Source organism: Polypterus senegalus, chromosome 2 (assembly GCF_016835505.1).
Source record: "Polypterus senegalus isolate Bchr_013 chromosome 2, ASM1683550v1, whole genome shotgun sequence".
NCBI classification, from domain to species: domain Eukaryota; kingdom Metazoa; phylum Chordata; class Cladistia; order Polypteriformes; family Polypteridae; genus Polypterus; species Polypterus senegalus.
Genome location: NC_053155.1, coordinates 108,485,788 through 108,511,064, shown reverse-complemented (window position 1 = coordinate 108,511,064; position 25,277 = coordinate 108,485,788).

The window sequence follows — 25,277 nt, the reverse complement described above, 5'->3', positions numbered from 1 at the left end:
CAGATCAAGTGGTCATGTTAACTAGAAGTGACTCTGTGTGCAATGTTCTGTGCCAGTGACTGAAATCCTATACTATAAAATTATAACTTAGTTTATAAGTTGTGTATGTCCAATTCTATTAAATTTATACTTATTAAATAACTACACTTTGTTATTTTATTTATAGATAATCCTTGTTATATGTGTAGTTGCACCTTGTTAGCACAATTAAGATTAATATAATTCTTATTATATGTATATTTGTGCCTTTTTTTTCTGCTGTAACCCTGCAATTTTCTTTTGGATTAATAAACTACCTATCTATATATCTAGCCTGAGATTTCAGTACTTTCTACATAACATGAGCTTCCAGTCCAGTGGTCTCCACTGGGAGGTGGTTCTGCTGTCCTGTTCTCCGTGACCTCAGTAGAGGTTGATCTAGCGTTTTTGCACGAGTCCCAGACAGCCAAGATCCTACCAGAGTTTCTGCCTGAGTACCTTCCTGCAGAGAGCCTACCAAAATTGATGCCCCACTACACTCCAGCAGATCTCCAACAGCTGGTGGTGCTTTTGAGCATTTGTTTGTAGCCCTGGAGGAGGTCCAAAAATAGGAATAAAAGGATGAGAGTGTTTTGAGATAGTGAGACAGCTAAAGCTTTCAATAACAAAGAAAAAACCCTGGTGCAGTAGATTCTGAAGTGGGAGTAAAAAAAAAAAGTAAAAGATGGAGGAAAGTGCCAATTATATCTCTTGCAGACCGGATCTGATTCTGGGTACATTGGAGAAATGTTTACGATAAGAAATAGTATATTATTTGGAAAGTAATTTTGCTCAGATTTTTTCTTCTTGTTCTGTTTCAGAAAACCTAAGGGTATGCTAAACTATAAGAATTTATTAAAACTGTATCTATGAATTTTTGAGAAGCGGTGCCTGTACAGTCAAGAAAAGAAACATGCTTGGAATTTAGAATACCTGTACTACATTTACCAGATTATTTAATTTATCAATAATGGAGAATTGTAGTTGCTCTGAGTTGTATTACTTAGAAAGCTGGTGGAATTATGCTGAAGCTTTATCAACATATCCATCTTTAACACTCACTATATCAAGCATACACAAGAGATTAATTGCAGGCTATGTCACTGGAGGTGGAAGCACATCATTTGCCTTAAGGGTTCTGCTGACAGCAATGACACTGAATCAAAGTACTGCCTGCAATAATACCAAATTCTTAACAATTCTGGAAATACTGAATTTCTGACATAGTTATACGATTTATTTAATAAAAATGAACACAAGATAACATACTGTATACCTGTATACAAGTAGTGATACTAGACTCCATTTTAATTTTAACACAATCCAGTCCCAACTGAGTATTACATCATTCACTCCCAAATTTTAAAGTCTCTGCCATCACTGCCTAAAAGCCATGAAACACCAAATCTCCCTCTGTCTTGGGTTTTTGAAATAATGAAATTGGGTCACTTTTTAATCCAAATTAATGAGGATGTAATTCAATATAATTTTAATCATATGCACCGATTTTTTGTTATATGTTAAGTTCTTTGTTTGTTTTTGCTTTTTTTCCCCTTTGGTGCCACCATACAAATGCATACCAAAGGACTGAATCAATCTTTCGGATTCTGATGACATTGACAATAATTCCTATAGCCCATAACATATTTTATTAGATCAGTTTAGTGCACTGACTAACGGGGACAAGATTTGGTTAGAATTGTCCTGAAACAAGCACTAAGAAGATAAAAGAAATGCAATACCTTTAGCAGCCATTAGCATGGGGAAAATTTGACTTTTTTTTTTACTCTTTAAACAGATAAATATATTTACACACACTATGGTATGAACACACACCTGAATGGTTGAAAAGGAAGAAAAATGTAAAAAGAAAAAAATTAAACTTCTGACTTGGCAGTCACAGCCACAGTGAGGAATCATGCAGGCAGTTGGTATAAAGGAGCCCCAGTAGCATTTCTTGAGACAGTTACACTGAGTAATTGTTGGCTGGAAAATCCTCAGTTATCGCATCAGAGAGAGGGTGTGCAGCATTGTTCATAATGGCACTCAGTTTTATTTTAATTCTCTCCTTCGCTATGACCTCCCTGGGTCCAGAGTGCATCCTATAACTGAGCTTGCCTATTTAATTAGCTTGCTGATTCAGTGGGCCTCTTCTTGAAGTGATGTTACCAGCCCAGCACTCCACATTGTAGAAAACTGCATTGGCCATCACAGAGTTGTAAAAGATGTGAAGGATGTCACTTAATACCTTTCCTGATAAATCAGAACGGCCACAACATAATGCATTGCTTAGAGGAAAACTGGATAAACTACTGAGGCTCATCAAAATTCAGAAAGCTTTAAATTCCTTATGAAAGCTGCAGGTTCAGATTATCCCTGTTAATTAGTCAATATAATGCTAGCTATATTTGAATAAGTTAAAGATGTTAACATACTGCCACAAACATTATGCCCTGAGTTTATTCCCACAAAGTTGTAAGAATATGCATCTTACAGACCAATCTCATTACTGAATATTGATGTTAAGATTTTGGCAAATATTTTAGCCAAAAGAATTTAGAAAGTGCTCTCTGAAATAAAATCACAAGATCAAAGTAAGTTTGTTAAATTCAGGCAGATACTTGCAAATGTTCACTGCTTCCTTGACATACTATATACTCTCTCAGTAAATAAGTTTCCAGAACTCTTAGTGTGTCTAGAGGCAGAAAAAGCATTTGATGGATTAGAATGGGGATATCTCTTTACTATACTGCATAAATTTTGGTTTGGCCCAGATCTTTAAACAATATAAATTCGGAATATTTCTAATGAAACATAATACAAAAAAGTGATACCTATTTAAACCATAAAAAACAAATTTCACTGCAAAGACTTCACTGAGCATAATGATAAATTATAGTAATTCACAAAAGAAATTGAAATGATTAGAATACAGTATGTCAAAATAGTAAAATCACAACAAAAGGGAGCAAGATGCAGCATTTCAAACAGGTGAAAACCTAAAATGATGAAATGGGAACTTTCTTTGTAGGACAACCAACAGCAAAAAACCTATGTTTATGTTATTTGTACAAAATGAAGCTTCAGGACTGGAATATCATAGACTGACCCAGGCTATGACTTTAGGAATTAACCCAAATCTACATAAGTAGCCCCATTAAAATTTATCAGAACTTTTTTTGCATCTAGAGATGATAGTACTTGTGGCAAACCAGGTAAATATCCAGTACAATTTACAGGTGACAATTTAAAATAAAAATGCTGGTTCATAATAACACCTGATACATTTAATAAGATAATAGAATGTCAAATCCTGACAAAGTACATATGGAAACAAAAATGTAGCATACTGCAGCTAAAGAAATTTTAATTCAGAGAGTCATATTAAGGAAACCTGAAGGATTAGTTAGGGTTATCTCTCTAATGGTCTGTGCAAATTAAAAACTGAGCTAATTGAGCAGGCAACTGAAAATAAAGGCAGCTCTCAACCATTGTGTGCCTTGTACTTTTTCTGGTCTTCAAATGACAAAGGTGGTTGGTCTCTGTATTCTTTTAAGTCATAACAGTGAAAGGCATGGAGGTAGAGGTACAGTGGTGCTTTTTGGAAATTTTAGGGGCCAGATGGGGCCTGGGTAAAATCTTGAGGGGGCACACAAAAAATCAGTTGCATAGCTTAACTTGATGTTTAGAACTGTTGTGTTGTACAGTTACTGATGGCAGCATGGGTGTCCTGAATTAACTTGTTAAGTAACAATTTAAAAAGATTATCAAGTCAAATTAAATAAATAAATTGTTCAAATCATATTCTGCATCATTTACATTGCAAAAGTAACAGGCATTGCAACTTGAATTCAAATAAGCATCATATTAATTTATTGTACTTAATTGTAGATTTATTTATGAATGGTAAATAAAAATATTTTGAGGCATACTAAAATAATAAAAAAAAATCTTTAATTTCATTTATTCCTAGTTTATATTAAACTAAAGAACATGCTTGGTTCATTCTTTTAAATTCAGTCTGAAGACTCACTACTTCAGTTTAGCATATTTTGAGTCAAGCTGCTGATTAGCTGTGCATACTGCATCTCTTTTGTTAGTCATTATTATTAAACTATAAGTAATATAATATTTATAAAATGTTACAACCCATTGCCTGTTCTATTTCTCATCTCGAAACTCACATGTGGGACTTGGTGCCACTGCTCTACTACCACATTGTTTGCCAGCCAATGTAGAAAAGTAATATCAGATAAAGGAGCACTGGAATTATCAGGCAGAAGAGTCATTTCATCATATTGGCTGGCCCAGCACTGATTTAGCTCTAGAATGGCCAATGGGAAAAGGCAGCTTGTTGGCCAAGGTCTCCAGCACTTTTACTGTGTTTAGCTTGTCTGACTCTGGCAGTGGTTCTACAATTAGCTAATCGACAGGTATTGTTGTTTATTAGTTTTGGTAGTTATTGTCTATTTTGATGTTAATGTATTTAAACAAATCTTTATGTGATAGTTCTGTTTTATATTTACTCCATTTTCTGACATCCATTGAACGCCCAACCTACCTGGAATGGGGTCACTCTCTGAAGTGCCTTTCCCAAGATTTCTTCCATTTTTTCCCTGCAATGTTTTTTGGGAGTTTTTTTTTCTTGTCTTCTTAGGGAAGTCAATGCCTTGTTAAAAAAACAGGGTCTGTTAAAGCCCATTTAGGCATTCCTTGTGTGATTTTGGGCTATAGAAAAATAAATTGTAGTTGTTACTCTTCTTCTTCTTTTTCTCATTACTATACTATTCCACTAGTTTAGTTCTCATGTCTTGTTTTTGTATTTAGGCATATTTATCATCCTTAAATTTGGCTTTTTAGTGGGGCCACAGGATGTGCCCACCTTGATGGCACCCCTGTAGAGGTGGAGTCAAACATGGTTTCCCATTTGAAGGTTCTCCAAACGTAGGCAGAAAGAACAAATGGTTAGATGACTGTGTAACAGTAAAATGGTTCCCTTGTATAATATTTCAATCCTTTCTTGTTAGACCCACACATGATCCAAGTCTACATTACTACATTTTCATTTGAAAATTCAGACATTAGTCTCCGTTTTTGCCCTTCGACCATGCTACTATGGTGTGTTGCCAAAAAGGGAACTTTTGAAAATGATCCCCAGAACTGTATACTTCTGAAAATGTATCCTTAGCATTGTAATTAGGTTTATTGTTATTATGTGGCTCTTCCCTGACTGGTTTTTGCTTATTACAACATCTCATTCCCTGATTGGTCAACCTTCACTGAAAAAAACTGTATTCCAATGGAAGAGTTGCTTTCCAAGGAGCTTGTTGTGTTGCTTACCTGTATGCATCTAAATTGCATTTTGTACTGTTTGAATGCTGCATAAATGTGCAAAATGCAAATAATTTACCACTTGCTACAGTATTGAAATAAATCACTTTGCCATCAGTTTTAACATCTCTTCAAGGATTTTTCCAGCAATGTGTGTGTGCCCAGTGTCGGAGAAAATCTATGTCATATGTGTTTTCGGTTGTTTTAGTGTGGATACTTTTGGAAACAATTTGGAAATGAACAAGTGTAAAATATAGTAGCATGGTAGCATGGAAGTAGCCTCTGACATCTGCTATTTCTGAATCCCTGGCTGTGGCAAACAACTGCCCACCATGTGACTTCCAGTTTCTGACCTCTATGTAATGGGCAGACTTCCAGTTTCTGACCTCTATGTAATGGACAATTATTTTAAAGAAGTCATTGCTTTGGCTTGGAAGTCCACTGCTTTCCAGTTATCCCTTCAACAAAACTATAAAGGCTGGCATAAGAAAAAAGGGACAGTTAATTGTCTGACACCAAAAAACAGGTTATATGAGCACTAGTTAAAATTATAAAAGAGAGACCATAAACATAACCGATAGTTAAGGGAAATAAATACTAGATAAAATGAGAATCTCATATTGCTCCATGCTTTTTTTTTTTGGTATTTCATGCCTAGTGTGTTTTCTGACAGAGTCTCTGCTTGTCCCTTTATGTTCCTTACATTCCCTGCAATTTTCTTTGTTTTTAATAATCAGCACTGATCATAACTCTGTCCTTGATAGTCATGACAGACACCAGGAGCACACTTTATTTATTATGAACATAGAGTGTACTCCTGGCATTCAATACAAGTCTTTAAGAGTTTTAAAAACTTTACGGGAATTATAACATTTGATAATACAATGTACTTTCACAAAGAGTAACCAAAAAAGTATGTTTTTCTGCTGCTTTTGTGAATAGTGCTTGACATTACCAATGTGAATGGGCTTGTGCCAAACTCTGATATATCCAAATATGTTGCTTTGGAAAGCTTTGAACACCATAAAATAGAAAAACATTATGAAATGTGGTACATGAAAGCACATAGAGTAATACAGTCCAAACATTTCCTATACTTGCCAAAAGTTCATTTCACAAAAGCTCTGTGTGTTCATACTATCAACATGAGAATAAAAAAATGAACAAAATCTTTTTTTCCCCATATTATCAAAATTAACATTTCTTTTACCAAATAAAAATGTAAAAAATGTACTTCAAATGTAAGTCCTATTCTAGTTAGCTTTTAAGTCCAGGATGTCCTACTTAGCTTAATAGTTTTGGGTGTTTTGTTAAAGATTTTTATTTTATTTGTCGTACCAGCTAGGAGGGGGTTGCATCATCTTGTTGATGCTTATTTTTAAATTCTGCAACAGAAAACATTCAATCTGTTTCGAACACTTTAAAGATGAGCCATTCTGAACACTGTTATCATCAAGCAGGCAACTATAGATGAAACAGAATTCTAAACAGCATGTTCCTTTTGGAAACATAGCAAACTGGACCTGCTTGATCGGCAGCACTATATTAGCCCAGTATGAGTGTAAGTAAGGGTGACCTTTAGTGAACTGGAGCCTCCTCCACTATTGTTTGTTTTTTGTTTGTTTTGTACAAAATGCAATCAGAATAGGATCTTTCCCTGACTTTCTGTTATGAGAGTTTTCTATCAATTAAACAGAAATATATATATATATATATATATATATATATATATATATATATATATATACTAGCAACCGCAGCGCAAGTAAGTAGTGCATTAAAATTTTTATTAACAAGAAAATTAAACCTTTTTAAACTGTGGGAAAATATGCCAATAATTATTTGTTAAGGATCTCTTTGTATACCATGTTGTCAGTTCGGCCCTCCGGTTGTAATCTGACCAAGCTGTGCGCTGAGCTTACTCTTGAGCATGCAACTTACAGTTGGCCATGTGAACAGTAATCTTGTCTCAAATCTCACAGCTTGGATTGCTGCTGTCATAATCGGTTTTGAGTTTCATGGTTTGTTTCAATTACGACAGTATTTGTAGGACTTGTGTTGAAGTGACATTTGGCATCTGTCAAGCGTTGTAAGCACACAACCGGTTTCATCGATAACTTCACATCCAGCTTTTGAGAGTTTAAACATTCATAAACATCAAAGTGTCCACTACTGAAATCGTCACCTGTCAGTCTAAGATGTTTAAGAGGCATTGGCGGTTGTCGAAAGGTGTAAAATATTTGGCCTTTTCGGTACACTTGAAAGCGACAACCGAACAATTCAGTGGCAGCCATCAACTCACATGCAAAACCATAGGTGAAGGCCTTAAGCATTTCACTCTTATAAAGCTCATGTGTAGTCTAATTATCTCCTGTACCGTCATCAGTCCACACCTTGAACCTGTCCCAGTCATTCAATACATAAGACACAATGTTTCTCCAGATATTAAGACTGAGCCTGATATGGCCGTGCAATATGTAACAAAAAGAATGGAAAAGGTAGGTGGTATCTCCGGGCATGGAAACCACTCGGTAAGTGACAGTTCTTTGATTGATAGTGATCATCTCGATAGACATGGTAATGGGGGTTGGAATGATAAAGGAAATGGGTACCTGAGCAATGTAAAGTAAGTGTAAAATACCTACACAATAACTATAATCGTAATAAACAAACAATAAAACAGCGGAGAAGCTGTGGATTAAACTAAAAGGCTATAGTTATCAGTAGGGAGATGTGAATCCCGTGGCAAAGCAAGGAAGGGAATGCAGAGACCGGAACGACGGACAGCCTTATATAGGCAGGCAGCCAACAACGGGAGGCGTTGGGATGGGGGACCCAACGCCGTCTCACACGGTGACTGAGCTGCAGGCTAAGGATGTATATATGTACGCAAGTAGGATTAAGTTAGCGTTGGGAACCCGAGTACCAAATTTCTTGATGATGGGCCCATACGTAACAAAGACTGTTGAAAAGTTCAATATGGCGGCCGACAGTGGCATCATACCACCGAAATAAGTACACACATTTGTTTGGTTAGTGCAGGAAAGCCTACCAAATTTCGAGAAGATGGGGCCATAAATAAGAAAGTTCAACATGGCGGACGTTGTTGACCGTTATGACTATTACGCGTAGAATTTCGAAATGAAACCTGCTTAACTTTTGTAAATAAGCTGTAAGGAATGAGCCTGCCAAATTTCAGCCTTCTACATATACGGGAAGTTGGAGAATTAGTGATGTTGGAAAATTCAATATGGCGGCTGACAGTGGCATCATACCACCGAAATAAGTACGTACATTGGTTTCAGTTAGCTCAGGGAAGCCACCTACCAAATTTCGTGAAGATGGGGCCGTATATAAGAAAGTTCAACATGGCGGACGTTGTTGGCCGTTATGACCGTTACGCGTAGAATTTCAAAATGAAACCTGCTTAATTGTTGTAAGTAAGCTGTAAGGAATGAGCCTGCCAAATTTCAGCCTTCTACCTACACGGGAAGTTGGAGAATTAGTGACGTTGGAAAGTTCAATATGGCGGCCGACAGTTGTGTCATACCAACGAAATAAGTACAGACATCAGTTTCCGTTAAAAGTTCAATATGGCGGCCAACAGTGGCATCATACCACCGAAATAAGTACCAAATTTCAGCCTTCTACCTACACGGGAAGTTGGAGAATTAGTGACATTGGAAAGTTCAATATGGTGGCTGACAGTGGCGTCATACCACCGAAATAAGTATGTACAATGGTTTCAGTTAGCGCAGGGAAGCCGAATACCAAATTTCGTGAAGATGGTGCCATGAATAAGAAAGTTCAATATGGCGGACGTTGTTGACCATTATGACCGTTACGCATAGAATTTCGAAATGAAACCTGCTTAACTTTTTTAAGTAAGCTGTAAGGAATGGGCCTGCCAAATTTCAGCCTTCCACCTACACGGGAGGTTGGAGAATTAGTGACGTTTGGAAAATTCAATATGGCGGCCGACAATGGCATCATACCATCGAAATAAGTACGTACATCAGTTTTGGTTAGCGCAGGGAAGCCACCTACCAAATTTCATGAAGATGGGGCAATGAATAAGAAAGTTCAATATGGCAGACGTTGTTGACCGTTATGACCGTTACGCGTAGAATTTCAAAATGAAACCTGCTTAACTTTTGTAAGTAACCTGTAAGGAATGGGCCTGCCAAATTTCAGCCTTCTACCTACACGGGAAGTTGGAGAATTAGTGACGTTTGGAAAATTCAATATGGCGGCCGACAATGGCGTCATACCACCGAAATAAGTACATACATCGGTTTTGGTTAGCGCAGGAAGCCGCCTACCAAATTTCGTGAAGATGTGGCCATAAATAAGAAAGTTCAACATGATGGCGTTGTCGACCATTATCGACCGTTATGACAGTTACGTGTAGAATTTCTAAATGAAACATACGTAACTTTTGTAAGTAAGCTGTAAGGAATAAGCCTGCCAAATTTCAGCCTTCTACCTACACGGAAGTTGGAGAATTAGTGATGAGTCAGTGAGTGAGTCAGTGAGTGAGTGAGTGAGGGCTTTGCCTTTTATTATTATAGATTATATATATATATATATATATATATATATATATATATATATATATATATATATTATCACAAAAATGACACAGACATCTCAAAGGTTTGGGGCAGCCACCTGTATAAAATGCCTTGGCTGCAAAATAGGTAATGGTTAAGATATATTCACAGGTCAGAGTCGAGAACATAACTGATGGTAGGTATGAAGGAAAGCTAGTGGCTTCAAAGGCCAGTACAGGAAGTGACATCAATCGAATCTGGAAGTGATGCTGCCAGAGACAGGAAGTAATGTCATCAATGGCACCGGACCTGGAAGTGATGTCTTCGGTAACAGAAGTGACGCCTTCAATTGCACTGGAACCAGAAGTGACATCTTCATAGCGCTGGCACCAGAAGTGGCATCTTCAATGGTGCTGGAACCTAGCGGGATTTCCCGTGGATGGTCTGCAGAGGATTGAGAGAGAGGTTTAGTGCAGCTCGCCATCCCCTGGTCTGATGTGGTGCTACTGTTATTCAGGCCCTCTAGCTGCCTCCTAATCACATGTGTATGACAATATATAGTATGAATGGTAAATTAACCTGGTATTTTACTTATGATAAATATCATGATCATAGCAATGAAACAAATATTGTATTGTCATATCATTTTGTAATTATTTACTGCTTTAATGAAAACACTTTTTTTAATTCAAAACCCGCTTTTTTTAATAACATGATCATTGAAAGCTGAAATTGATCCTGGCAGCAAATCTTGTCACTGATATTTAAAACTTACCTGCTTTTGGAAAGGTGCACAAGCCATTTCCTAAGCAAAGGTCAGATTTTTATAAAACTCAATCTTGGCACTCTACCATATTCACTGAAATTTCATTTTCTGCATTTTCCAATTGTTTGTAGTAAAGACTTTACTCAGGAACAAGGCAAAGTGTATATGGTGATTAGATCATGAATGGTGTTTTTACACCATATATGTTTGCTGAAAGGAGGTGATGGGAAGTGCCTAAAAGCATGTCCATGAGCTCATATTTGATCTTGGCATGGCGTGTGTATGTACGGTTTTAAAATATGATTTTTATTTGTGTGTATGTCATTTTTGCATTTTGAGAGTAAGCAAAATTTTTAATAGGGAATCTATGCAAGGTTTTATACTTGAGGTCATAGAATTTTAGTCTTACCAATGAGTTTATAGTCTCCTATCAACTTAACATTATAACTTTGGGAGGAGAATGGAATACCCAGTGGAGACCATTATGGACTTACCAATACATCTGAGCATAGTGTATTAAGGATTACTGATTGAACGGGCCAAATTTGTTCTCAGGAAATAAACTAGTTATGTATTTCCTTATATATTGTTCAACTGGTTAAAGGGTTTATTAAGAGTGAAAAAGCATTAGTTAAAACATTTTTTCTTTTGTTCAACTACTATTGGTTATATACATAGATTATAAAGTACTACACGTCTGATGCATGTACAAAGCCTACTTAGTTTATTTTATATAACCTGTATTTCATATATCATCTAAACTTAGTATTCACACTGTACTATTAAAGGGAAATAAATGGTATATTATTCACCTGGGAAGAAAACTGTAACAAATAAATACAATTTTAACATTTATAGTGGATTCAGAAATAATTCAGAAACCTTCACTTACTGTACAATGTATTGTGTTGTAGATTTAATTATAAATGAATAGATTTGCCATTTTTGCTCATTAATCTCCAGTTAATAACTCATAATGACAATGTATACATATTTTTTCAGAAAGGTTAGAAAACTGTATTAAAAATCAAAACGTGATATATCTTATTAACATAAGTACACTCAAATTGTGGTCAGGTTTGCTTTAATTGTCATTGGGATGTGTCCAGAACCTGATTGGAGTCCAACTGTGGCAAACTGAATTGATTAAGCATCATTTAGAAAGGCACACATCTGTATATGTAAGGTCTCATCTGTATATATAAGGTTCCACAATTCACACTGTATGTCAGGACAAAAGCCAAAAAGTCCAATGAACTTTATGTGGACCATACAGCCAAGACAATGCTGAAGTGGCTTCAAGACAAGTCAAGACAGCTAAAGCTCAGACTTAATCCCCTTAGAACATTTGTGGAGAGACCTGAAGGTGACAGTTTACAGATCCTTGACACCCAATCTAAAAGAGCATGCCAGGAAGAATGGGATACATTACCTAAATTGTTGAGACTCAAAGCTGTTATTGTTTTTATTGGGGCTTCTTCAAAGTACTAAATAAAGGGTCTGAATACATATATGAATGAGAGATTTTAATTTTTGATTTTTAATAAATTTGCAGACCTCTTTGGAAACATGTTTTCACTTTGTCATTATGGGTTATTGAGTGTAGATTGTTGGGCTAAACTGGTAAATTTATCCGTTTAAATGAAATCTACAACACAGTAATGTGTGTCGGCAATGACGTGGTCTGAATACTTTCTGAATCCATTATAGAATATAATAATACTGCCTTTCAGAATTGTAAGGCTCTATTAATAATAATTATAATTAATAACAAATTATTGGATACTAAGTACTTCTTATTGTCTAAAGCAAATTGTTGGTTTATTTTTGCTTCTTTTGAATATATTTTATGTACTGTACTACAATTGATATGAAAGTACTGTATATACAGTATTAAGGAAAATTCATTTTAAATGTAAGGTTACAATTGCTTCATGAAGGTGCTTTAGCTCAGTATGTATTCATTTATTTGTCCAAATGTCCAATCATTTTCCTACAGATACTTTGGTTTTTCACTTATGCATTGTTGTAGCACTGCATGTTTTTCCACATTTTCATCAGTCTATCCATTATCAGATCCACTTAATTTTATAATATGGTGTTACGGGCAAAAACTTTACTTGTAAGCTTTGAGCACTATAGTCATGCATTCCTGTGGAAGTGTCACAAAGCTTGTGGACCCTGACTTAATGGTTTGTGGTGTGCTACATAATTTAACTGCTGTGGATGGGAGCTGGGTGTTTCAGTGCAGGAGCAGTTGAAGATCTGGTAGAATTTGTCAGAAAATGGGTGAAAGCAGTATTAAAAAGTATGTGACACCCTAAAAACATTTTAAAGCTATTTCACTGTAGATAGAATCATGCCACAAGCTATAAAAATGCATGAACAACATCTGTTCATATGCCAAGAACTGAGATTATATTATTAAAAGCTAAACCAGGTACACAAAGAAGGTCAACAGGTATACAGTACAACAGCTACTGTAGTTGCTTTAAACTAATGTTTAAATTATTAATTTCAAGGCTAAGCAATTTTTCCCTAGAACAAATTAAAAAAAAATTAAGCCAATACAATGCCAGTTTTGTCTGATGGTGGACTTTTTGGAAGTTTGTTTCAAGTAAGGGTACTTTTAAACATGTAGATACTCAATTAAGCTAACACTTCGAATGCTGGGCCTTTGACCTTGAGGGGGAGTTAGACAGCTGATATTGTAACAGTAAATTGCTGGAACTCTCCCAGGTATTGTTAGAGAAAGAGAGAGAGAGTGTAAATTCTTAGAATTGCATTAAGAGGAAACTACAGGCTGGCAGGTCGAGACAGGTGGGTCATGGTGTAAAATAAGAGGTGCACACTATGGGGAGGATTGATTTCAGAAATTACACAGGTGGTCGGTGACTCTGACAACTTTGGAGTTATAGAAATGACAGAGGAGCCCCAGCGGATCACTTCTTGACCAGCTCCCTGAAAGAGGGAAACATTGAGAGTAGGAGTAGTTATTAGAGGGGCTGACACACATGTTTGCTGCTTTGTAGTGTGTGTTGCCTTTTAGTTCATCTGAAAATTGTGAACCATGAGAAAACGTCAGAGAAATCTGCAGTAGATGAGTAAAAAGCTAAGAATGAAACATGAAAAAGAAAATCAGTTATATAACATGTGCAGGACAGTTAACTTCAACATGAACCACATGAAAGTAAGGGCAAGCAATACTTTAAAAATATATTAGGGGGTATTAGAAATAGTGAGGGTTAAATTAAATATACTGAAGCTAAAAATCAAATGCTCTAAAGTCATGTTAAACTCAAGTTTTGTCTATAAAGAACATACTCAGTAATTTGTGGAAATGAGAAAAAAGGTGGCTAAAAAGAAATAAATTGGCAGGATGAAGTAAGATTCATTTAATGCAGTGATTTTCAAGTTTAGCCTTTGGGACCCCTGTGGTTGAAGATTATTATTCCCAATAATATCACAATTACCACTGCTTATACAGTATACCAAGACCGACACAAGGCAAGTCAAGTTTATTGTCATGTGTTCATAGTGTAATGAAATTTGTTACATGTCTCCTTAGGACAGTTAACAAAATACACTACTATAGAAACAAATAAAGAAAGAAAGAGTATACAGTAGTTTGCCTGCAGCATACAGTATATACACAATTATATGCAATATGTATTGTCACACATGTGCACTTAGGGGGCAGCCAAAGGGCCCAAACGAGCGTGAAAATACAAACGACTGGGGAGCAGAGCAGAGTATTAATGCCTTTTCTCTTTCATCAACAGAACAACAGAAGTAAAATACCACAAATCCACGTGATCATGGTACTTCTAGCTGTCCGCAATCTCTCGACTTCTGGGTTCCACTACCCAGACATCACGTCCGTCCAGTATCGTTCCAGTCTCACGCCAAAGACTTCATTTCCAGCTTCCATTGATGATGTTGTCCCTGTCCACCAAAGAAGACGTTAATTTCACCTTTTCACTTCCTGCCAACTCAGTTCCATTTTGTGTTCATCTAACTACCTATTTCTCCTCTATAAAACACCTCAGAAAACTCTGTCTTTGTCGAACGTGTTCATATGCCATTTATGACCATGTTTCAATCTAAAACGACTACTCAGCGACGCCAGACATTATACAGTGAATTCCCCCAACCTTGATCGATTTCTCTGTGTTTTATTCTCGTTCATAGTATTTTCAAGTATTACATATCTAATATATACAGAATATGCATGCATTTTTGTTATGTTACAGTATTTGTTCTTATGAACAACAACATTTATTTATATAGCACATTTTCATACAAAAAGTAGCTCAAAGTGCTTTACATAATGAATAAAAGAAAAATAAAAGACAAAATAAGAACTTAAAATAAGACAACATTAGTTAACATAGAAAAGGAGTAAGGTCCGATGGCCAGGGTGGACAGAAAAAACAGAAAAAAAACTCTAGACGGCTGGAGAAAAAAAATAAAATCTGCAGGGGTTCCAGGCCACAGGACCGCCCAGTTCCCTCTGGGCATTTTACCGAACATAAACGAAATAGTCCTCTTTGTAGTTACAGTTCTCACGGAGTCACCTTGATGTTGATAGTCATACAGACTTCTGGCTTTTAATCCATCCATCATTGTTGGAACATCGGGATACTGGAAAAGGAAACAGAAGAGAGAGTAGGGGTTAGTACAGATTTTAGAGCCACCATGAATAGTTATTATAATGAGTTGGATATACAGAGTATCAGGATTTTAATTAGAGTGAAGTTATGAGAAGGCCGTGTTAAAGTAATGTGTTTTCAGCAGTTTTTTAAAGTGCTCAACTGTATTAGCCTGGCGAATTCTATTGGCAGGCTATTCCAGATTTTAGGTGCATAACAGCAGAAGGCCGCCTCACCACTTTTAAGTTTTGTTCTTGGAATTCTAAGGAGATACTCATTTGAGGATCTGAGGTTACGATTTGGAATATAACGTGTCAGGCATTCCGATATATAAGATGGGGCGAGATTATTTAAGGCTTTATAAACCATAAGCAGAATTTTAAAGTCAATCCTGAATGACACAGGTAACCAGTGTAGTGACATCAAAACTGGAGAAATGTGCTCGGATTTTCTTTTCCTAGTTAGTATTCTAGCAGCTGCATTCTGCACTCGTTGCAATCGATTTATGTCTTTTTTGGGTAGTCCTGAGAGGAGTGCGTTACAGTAATCTAGTCAACTGAAAACAAACATGTGAACTAATTTCTCAGCATCTTTCAATGATATAAGAGGTAACTTTAGCTATGTTTCCTGGTGAAAAAATGCTGTCCTAGTGATTTGATTAATATGCAATTTAAAATTCAGATTACATTCAACAATTACCCCTAACCTTTTTACCTCCGTCTTGACTTTTAATCCTAATGTATCCAGTTTATTTCTAATAGCCTCATTGTATCCATTATTGGCAATCACTAAGATTTCAGTTTTCTCTTTATTTAACTTGAGAAAGTTACTATTCATCCATTCTGAGATACAAGTCAGACATTGTGTTAGTGAATCAAGAGAATCGGGGTCATCAGGTGCTATTGATAAATACAGCTGTGTGTCATCAGCATAGCTGTGGTAACTCACGTTGTAACCTGAGATAATCTGACCTAACGGAAGCATGTAGATTGAGAATAACAGCGGACCCAGGATAGAGCCTTGTGGAACACCATATCGGATATCATGTGTCTTCGAGTTATAATTACCACAACTAACAAAGAATTTTCTCCCTGCCAGGTAGGATTCAAACCAATTTAAGACACTGCCAGAGAGGCCCACCCATTGACTAATTTTTTTTTTTTTTTTTTTTTTTATTTATTAATTTTATTACAATCAATACATAGCAATCAATTACAAAAAAAAAGAATTATGCTAAGAACAGATCAATCCCCACCCTTGAGAGAGAGAGCAAGCCAAACGGTGTAAAATTTAAGGCTTTTAAAAAATACCTAAATCAACAAATTCTCTGTACTTTATAAATCATTTCAAAATATTACTGATTAGATCCTGCCATGTTTTGAAAAAAGTCTGCACAGATCCTCTAACTGAGTATTTGATTTTTTCCAATTTTAAATAATATAACACATCAGTTTCCCACTGACTTAAAAGAGGAGAGTTTGGGTTCTTCCAGTTTATCAGAATAAGTCTGCGTGCCAACAGTGTAGTGAATGCAATCACAATTTGTTTGTCTTTCTCCACTTTAAGACCCTCTGGAAGAACCCCAAACACAGCTGTTAATGGGTTAGGAGGGATTGTGAGTCCAAGACTGTCTGAGAGGTAATTAAAAATTTTTGTCCAGAATAATGTTAATTTGGAGCAGGCCCAGAACATGTGACCTAGTGAGGCTGGGGCTTTTGCAGCGTTCACAGGTTGGATCATGCCCTGGAAACATTTTGAGAGTTTTAGTCGAGACAGATGTGCTCGATATATAATTTTGAGTTGTATAATTGTATGCTTTGCATATGGAGCTTGAGTGAATTCTCTGCATTGCTACTTTCCACTCCTTTTCTGATATATTAATTGAGAGGTCATTTTCCCAGTGTCCTCTTGGATCTTTGAAAGGAAGGGATTGTAAAAGGATTTTATATATTGTAGAGATGGAGTCTAACTCCTTGAAATTGAGCAATAATTTTTCCAGCGTGGATGAGGGTGCAAGATGAGGAAAATCTGGAAGGTTCTGTTTAACAAAGTTCCTGATTTGAAGATAGTGAAAGAAATTTGTAGCTGGAATGTTAAATTTGGAATGTAATTGTTCATAGGATGCAAAGACGTTGTCTATATAAAGATCTCTAAGCAAGTTAATTCCAAATTTTTCCAGATATTAAAACTGCATATGTTTGTGAGGGTTGAAAGAGGTGGTTCTTTTGCAGGGTGCCACAGAAAGAAGCTTCTCCGTCTTAAAATGCTTTCTACATTGGTTCCAGATTCTAAGTGAGTGGAGCACAATTGGGTTATTAGTGTATTGCCGATAACGTGTGTTTATTGGAGCACAAAGCAAGGAATACAAAGAAGTACTGCAGGATTTTACTTCTATTGCGGTCCATGCCTGTGTATGTTCTTCTATTTGTGTCCAGGTTCTTATCGACTGTATATTTGCCCAGTAATAAAACTGGAAGTTAGGTAGAGCCATGCCGCCTTCTGCCTTTTGTCTTTGTAGGGTCGCTCTTTTGATGCGTGGATGTTTAGAATTCCAAATAAATGAGGTTATTGTTGAATCTAATTGCTTAAAAACGATTTATTAATGTATATTGGTATGTTTTGAAATAAAAAGGAGCTTAGGAAGAATATTCATCTTAACAGTGTTAATTCTTCCAGCTAGTGTGAGATGAAGGGTTGACCATCTATGCAAGTCTTGTTTAATTTTTTCCATACAGACACGAAATTTTGTTGATAAAGAGCTTTATGTTTACTTGTGATGTTTACCCGAGGTATTTAAACTGTTCTGCAATGATAAAAGGAAGGGTGTCTAATCTAATATTATATGCTTGCGAATTCACGGAAAGAGTACACTTTTATTCAGATTAATTCTGAGACCAGAGAGCTTTTGAAATTCTGTGAGTGCTGCTAAGACTGCAGGCACAGAATTTTCTGGGTCCGATATATACAGTACCATGTCATCTGCATATAATGAGATTTTCTGTTCCAGTCCTTCTCTGCTAATCCCCTTTATCTGATCAGTATTTCGACAATGTATTGCCAGTGGTTCAATGGCAATTGCAAACAGCAGTGGTGACAAAGGGCATCCTTGTCTTGTGCCACGTTCTAGTTTAAAGTAGTCTGAGCAAATGTTATTGATGCAAACTGAAGCTTCTGGGTTAGTATACAGTAATTTAATCCATGCACAAATGTTGGGCCAAACCCAAACTTCTCCAAAATAGTAAAAGGTATTTCCATTCAATCATGTCGAATGCTTTTCTGCATCCAATGATAATAATATTTCTGGGGTGTTTGATTTAGTTGGTGAGTATATTACATTAAACAGGCGTCGAAGATTTGAAGATAAGTGTCGGCCCCTAATAAATCCAGTTTGGTCTTGTGATATTACTGAGGGAGCACTTTCTCCATCCTTCTAGCTATGATTTTAGAGAGTATTTTAACGTCGTTATTCAGAAGTGAAATTGGTCTGTATGATGCACATTGTAATAAGTCCTTATTTTGTTTTGGAAGACAGTGATTAGTGCTTGGCGAAAGGTTTGTGGAAGAGATTGGTTATCTCTGGCTTCTGTAAATGTTGCTAATAGGAGGGAGCTAGCTGAGCGGAGAATTTCTTGTAAAACTCTGCAGGGTAGCCATCAGGGCCTGCTGCTTTTCCACCTTGGAGTGACTTTATAGCATCCAGTAATTCTGATAATGACAGAGGTTTATCGAGCTCCTCCACACTAATAGCGTCAATTTGTGGTATCTGTAATTTATCCAGAAATGCATTAGATTGTATATTGTCTTCTTTAAACTCAGTAGTATATAGGGATTTATAGTAGTCTCTAAAAGTGTACATTATATTTTTGTGTTCGATGATTTTATCTCCATTCGTGTTAGTAATTACGAGATTGCGTTATGCATCTTGCTTGTGAATTTGTTGCGCTAAAAGCTTATTAGCTTTCTCTCCATGTTCATAATAATGATGTCTGGATTTGTAAATTAGTTGTTCGGTTTCTTTAGTTGTCAAGAGGTTTAATTCTGAATGTAGAGCCTGCCTCCTCTTATGTAGAGTCTCGCTTGGTAGTCTGGCATGTTCTTCATCTATTTTAGTAATTTCGCTTTTATCTCTGCTACTTTCTCGCTTCGGATTTATTTCTGTGGGAAAGATATGAGATAATCTGTCCTCTTAAGAAGGCCTTAAGAGTTTCCCAGAGTATTCCTGCAGAGATCTCAGGGGATGTATTTGTCTCTAGAAAGAATTCAATTTGTTTGGATATAAATTCAGTACAATTCTCGTCAGCTAATAGAAGCGGATTGAGACGCCATCTGCGGGGTGAGTGTATGGGGCTTAGTAATTTCAGCTCCAAGATCATCGGAGCATGGTCTGAAATAACAATAGCATCGTATTTACAAGATTTAATCTTAGGCAAGAAGTTATTATCTATAAAGAAGTAATCAATCCTTGAGTAGCAATGATGTACTGGTGAGTAGAAAGAATATGTTCTTGAATTTGGGTTTAAAACCTCCAGGGATCTGATAAGTTGTGATCAGTTATAAACTTTGTAATTATCTTTGCGGTGTTAGTTGCGTTCCCCTGTGGAGGAAGTCTTATCTAAAAGTGGATTTAGAACACAATTAAAGTCCCCAGCCATTATAAGTTTATGAGTGTTCAGATTGGGAATGGATGCAAATAAATTTTGTATAAATTCCTTATCATCAACATTAGGTGCATAAACATTTATCAAAATCATTTTACAGTTAGATAAGTCTCCCATGACCATCACATATCTCCCTTCAGGATCCAATACTACATCTGATGCTACAAATGGTACTGTTCTATGTATGAGAATTCCCACCCCTCTAGTTTTCTTTGTAAAACTAGAATGGAACATTTGGCCAGTCCAGTCTTTTTGCAGCCGGAACTGATCCTTACTTAGTAAGTGGGTTTCCTGTAAAAATACTATTTTAGCATTTAGACCTGTTAGGTGAGAAAGTACTTTCTTTCTCTTTAATTCGTGATTCAGGCCTTTAACATTCCAGCTTACGAAGTTAACTGTCCCATCATGGAGACACTGATTCTGAGTTTTTGGTGTCATATTATAGTCTTAACTGGAAGTGAAATAGTTTAGGTCTTAATTTCCTATTCCCCCAAGAGTTGTTGCCATGCAGCTTATTATTACGTTGATAGTTATAATTATAAAGATTGAGATGATAGATTAGATATAGATCAAGCCTGCTCTCTTTCTCTTCCCCCCTTAACCCCCACCCTCCCTTTTTGCCTCCCCAGGTGAGGCTAAAACCCACTTCATGCAGTCCCAGTCCTCTGACATACCCAGAGACAGAGCACGTCCAAAGCACATCAAGCCCCCATGCAGTGGCGCTTTAAGGTTAAAAGATAGAGATATCTGTTACCAATATAGTCTTTAAAAGAGGAAAAAGAAAAAAAAAAAAAGAATTTTGCACTTAATATATATACATATATATATATACACACATATACATACATATATACATATATATATATACATACACATACACATATACATATAATCTTCATCAATTTTAGTGCATTAAGATGATATCCCCAGATAATAAACCCAGGTGATGGTGTTAAAGATGTGTCCAAAACAAGCATAACAAGTCTTAATGCAGTAATAGCAATAACAGCAAACCAAGGGTATGATATTGAACAGTCTCATTTAGGGTACACATGAAATAATTAGAAAAAAAAAAAAGAGGAGGAAAACGTAATTAAGCACAATAAAACATAAACATTTAGCCCTAGTAATACTAAGTAATGATAAGTAATAAGTAAGTAATAATAATATAAGAATATGAGAATATATGCTGATAAAAACCCGTATTTTAAAACAAATAGATCAGACAGTAGATTATTAATCCTAGCGTTATCATTTACCGCCATGACTCACAATTATGTATCAGAATAGTCCCGGATCAGCTTTCTTAACTCATTTTCTGCCTCCTCCTTGCTAGCGAAAACATAGAAATGACCCTGCCATTCCACTTTCAGTTTTGCGGATACAGGAGGCCGTATTTGACATTGGCTTGCCGTAGCAGCTGTTTAATATTATAGAAGGCGGCGCGTTTAATAGCTGTTGCTGGAGAGAAGTCAGGGAAGACGCGAATGTGGCAATCTTCATATATAATATCTTCCCCTTTTTTTTTCCTGAGGAGTTCCATCACCTCTAACTTAAATGATAATCGTTCAAAACGAACTATAAAAGATCTTGGTCGGGTCTGACGGTGTTTGATCCGCGTGACGCGTAAGCGCTGCTATCTCAGATTCTGCTTTAAAGTCGCCCCGATTATTTTAGAAAAAGTTCAGTTCGAATTTCACGGGTTTAAACTTTCTCGATTCTCCGCAGCCTTCAATTCTGACATTATACCTTCTATTCCCATCTTCTAAAGCAGCCAGTCTGTCTCCAAGTTTTTCTCCGAGTTTTTACATTCAACTGACATTTACTGCTCTTTCCTCGGCACTGGCAGCTAGATGTTCGGCTATTTCGATCCGATTCGTGAATGTCTCACTAAGATGCTCCAATCGATCAGCAAGCGTGCTCAGTTTAACTGAGTTTTTCTCAATGCGCTCTTCAATTTTACCCAGCACCTGTCGAAGTTCAAGTTGTACCTCTTGGCGCAGCCTTTCATTTGCCTGTTGGATTTCCTGTTTTAATTCCTGTTTCAGTCTCTCAAGTGCCTTTGCCGTTGCTTTCTCATTAGCCTTCGCTTTTCTTTATATCTTGCCTGAGCTCAGCGAGCAACACTTTCAGTTCAGATAGCTGAAATGTGCCTTCTTGTACCGTAGATGAAGCAGCAGACTCTGCTGAAGCCGGTGTCCCGCTGCTCCAGTCCCGCGTAATTGCGTAACTGAAGCCGCGGACCTCCCGGCCTTTTCCAGTTTCAGGTAATCCTCTCCAATCGGCGAGCTATCCACATCTGCACTCACGATCGCACCTTCGCTCCCCTTTTCGCTCTCAGCCGGCGACGATGTAGCGGACCGTGGTCCCGAGGAGTCTGTACTTTCGCCCATCTGATCCAGGTCTGTCTCTGAGAGGCCGTATCTCGAACTAGGGCTTGCTGATCGCAGCTTGGATGTAGCTTTCGTCTTCGATTCTTTCGGACCCCCCTTCTTGTTGGCCATGTTTATATGTGTTTACATATACTGTAGCGGTCCCTCTCGGGTTGAATAAATACAGGATATCTCAGAATAATAAGCAAATAATATGAAAAATAGCACCACTGCTAGCGGAGCTCCACTTCAGACGTCCATCTCTCGCATCGGACGAGACCAACCCAGGCGATTTCTAAGAATGTTGTGGTCAATGGTGTCAAATGCAGCACTCAGATCTAAGAGGATGAGAACAGATAAATGGCCTCTGTCTGCATTTGCCCGCAAGTCATTTACTACTTTAACAAGTGCAGTTACTGTGCTGTGATTTGTTCTAAAACCCGACTGAAATTTATCAAGAATAGCAAGTTTATTTAGGTGGTCATTTAACTGCATAATGACTGCGTTCTCCAGAATTTTACTTAAGAAAGGCAGGTTAGAGATGGGTCTAAAATTTTCAAGAGCAGAGGGGTCGAGATTATGCTTCTTAAGTAGGGGTTTAACTACAGCAGTCTTAAGAAAGTCTGGGAAGACCCCCATATCTAATGACGTATTTACTATGTCAAGAACATTATCAATTAGCACTCCCAATACTTCTTTGAAGAAATTTGTTGGTATTGGGTCAAGGACGCAGGTGGAGGGTTTCAGTTGAGAAATTATTTTATGTAAATCAGATAAATCTATCCTAGTGAAAGAGTATAATTTGTTTATAATGGAATATTGTGTTTTAGGTGGATCCTTAGTGTTCGGGAGATATACTATGTTATTTCTAATATCATTAATTTTTTGGTTGAAAAATACAGCAATAGCCTCACAGGTTCTACTGGAAGTACTTAGGAGGCATTCCTTTGAGTTACCTGGGTTTAGCAGACGATCAATTGTAGAGAATAAGACTCTGGGATTACTAGCATTGATATTTATAATCTTAGAGAAATAGCAGCGCCTCTCAAGACGGACAGTGTTATTGTATTCTGTTATTTTAACTTTTAATATTTCATGGTGGATAGTAAGTTTAGTCTTCCTCCATTGACGCTCAGCTCTGCGGCATGTTCTCTTTAAATCAGACACTCTTTGGGTCTTCCATGGTATAATAAGGCTTGAAGATTTTTCATCTGTCTTTTCAGGTGCAACTATGTCAACAGCAGCTCTCACTTTAGTATTAAATCTTTCCACCTTATTATCCTGGCAATTATAGTTGGCACTATAAACGGACTGATTGCTTAGAATGTTTGTAAGTTTTAAAGCTGCTGATGAGTCAAAGAAGCGTTTTTTAACAATATGTTTCTCATGGGTATTTTCTATCATTATTTCTATATTAAAAAGTAGAAGAAAATGGTCTGATACACCAATATCAATGATCTGCTTTATATCAACTTTCAGTCCTTTAGTAATCACTAAGTCTAACGTATGACCTGCTTTATGTGTAGGCTGATTTACGAGCTGTCTCAAATCAAAAGAATCCAGGAGGTTCATAAATTCTTTTACTTTTTGGTCACACTGATTATCTATATGAAAATTAAAGTCGCCAACTATTAAGAGTGTGTCATAGTTCGTAATTAAAATTGACATTAAGTCAGAGAATTCCTCAAAAAAAGACGCGTTGAATTTTGAAGGTCTATACACGGATAATACCAAAACTTGAGAATCTCCATGGATAACAATGGCGAGATACTCAAAGGACTTGAACTTACCAAAACTGACATCTTTACATTTTAAAGAAACCTTAAGAAATCCAATATTTTTGTCTTGTAATTTGGCTGGCTTCCTTTCATTGATCAGCTTTTTTGATTCAACATTCATTGAAAATGTCCCCATTGCCTTTCAACTACAGTCTCTCCACGTTCTATGATTGCATCCCTGAAAGTCTTCCACTGTGTATCGAAGTCTGTGTTGCCAATGTCTTGCAGTTAAACTGATTTTTGAATTTGATTTGGAAGCATTAAGTCATTGTCTCTTCCTTGAGCTTCTCCACATCAATGGGGTGCATGATTTCTTTTCTTCCACGACATCACTTAAGTCGCAGTTGGAGATTTGCTCTAAGTGGATAATAATCCAACCCAGTGTCTGCTCCTTGTTTGCACTGTATGTCTAGCAATGTTGAAGGCTATCGTCTGCTAACACCTATGTAGTCAGTCTCATTTTTGGTATGGCCATCAGGTTAGCGTCACATTTTCTTTAGTATTTCTTTGTGTGGAAAGTATGAGTTGCCAATATATAGATTATTCATACCACACAGGAGGAGTTTGCCATTATTGGTTGTTCATGTTGCCGATCCATGTGGTTCTATTACTTGTTCCAATCTGTCTTGAATGTTGCTCATATGTGCATTCATGGCCCTAATCAGTGTTAGCAAATTGTGGCCAGGGATATCTGAGAGGACATCTTGAAGTTGATCTTAGAATGCATCTTTCTCAACTTCATCAGGGTCTTTGGTTGGACCATATACTTGGATGATCATCGTCTTCATACTGTACGTCTTGATTAGAATCATGCAGTGAGAATTTGTATGTTTGCATGTACTGTATGATGTGAGTCGTTTACCCAAAAACAAAATCATTGTTCTTTCACTAGTTAATTTTCCATTTCATGTCTATCCTAGTTAATGTCCAGAATATCAAGATGGTAATTCCCTATCACTTGTAACAACTGTGCCATCACTTGTAACAACTGTGCCAGTTGGTTACACTGGTGACGTATGTAAACACTCCATATTCCAGTTTGCATGAGGATCTTGGTACTGAAGACATTTGGCTGCATCTGGAATTGAATATCCAAAAAGGGTTTATTCCACCTCCATCTTTGAATATTTGCATCAGTGCTAATTTTGC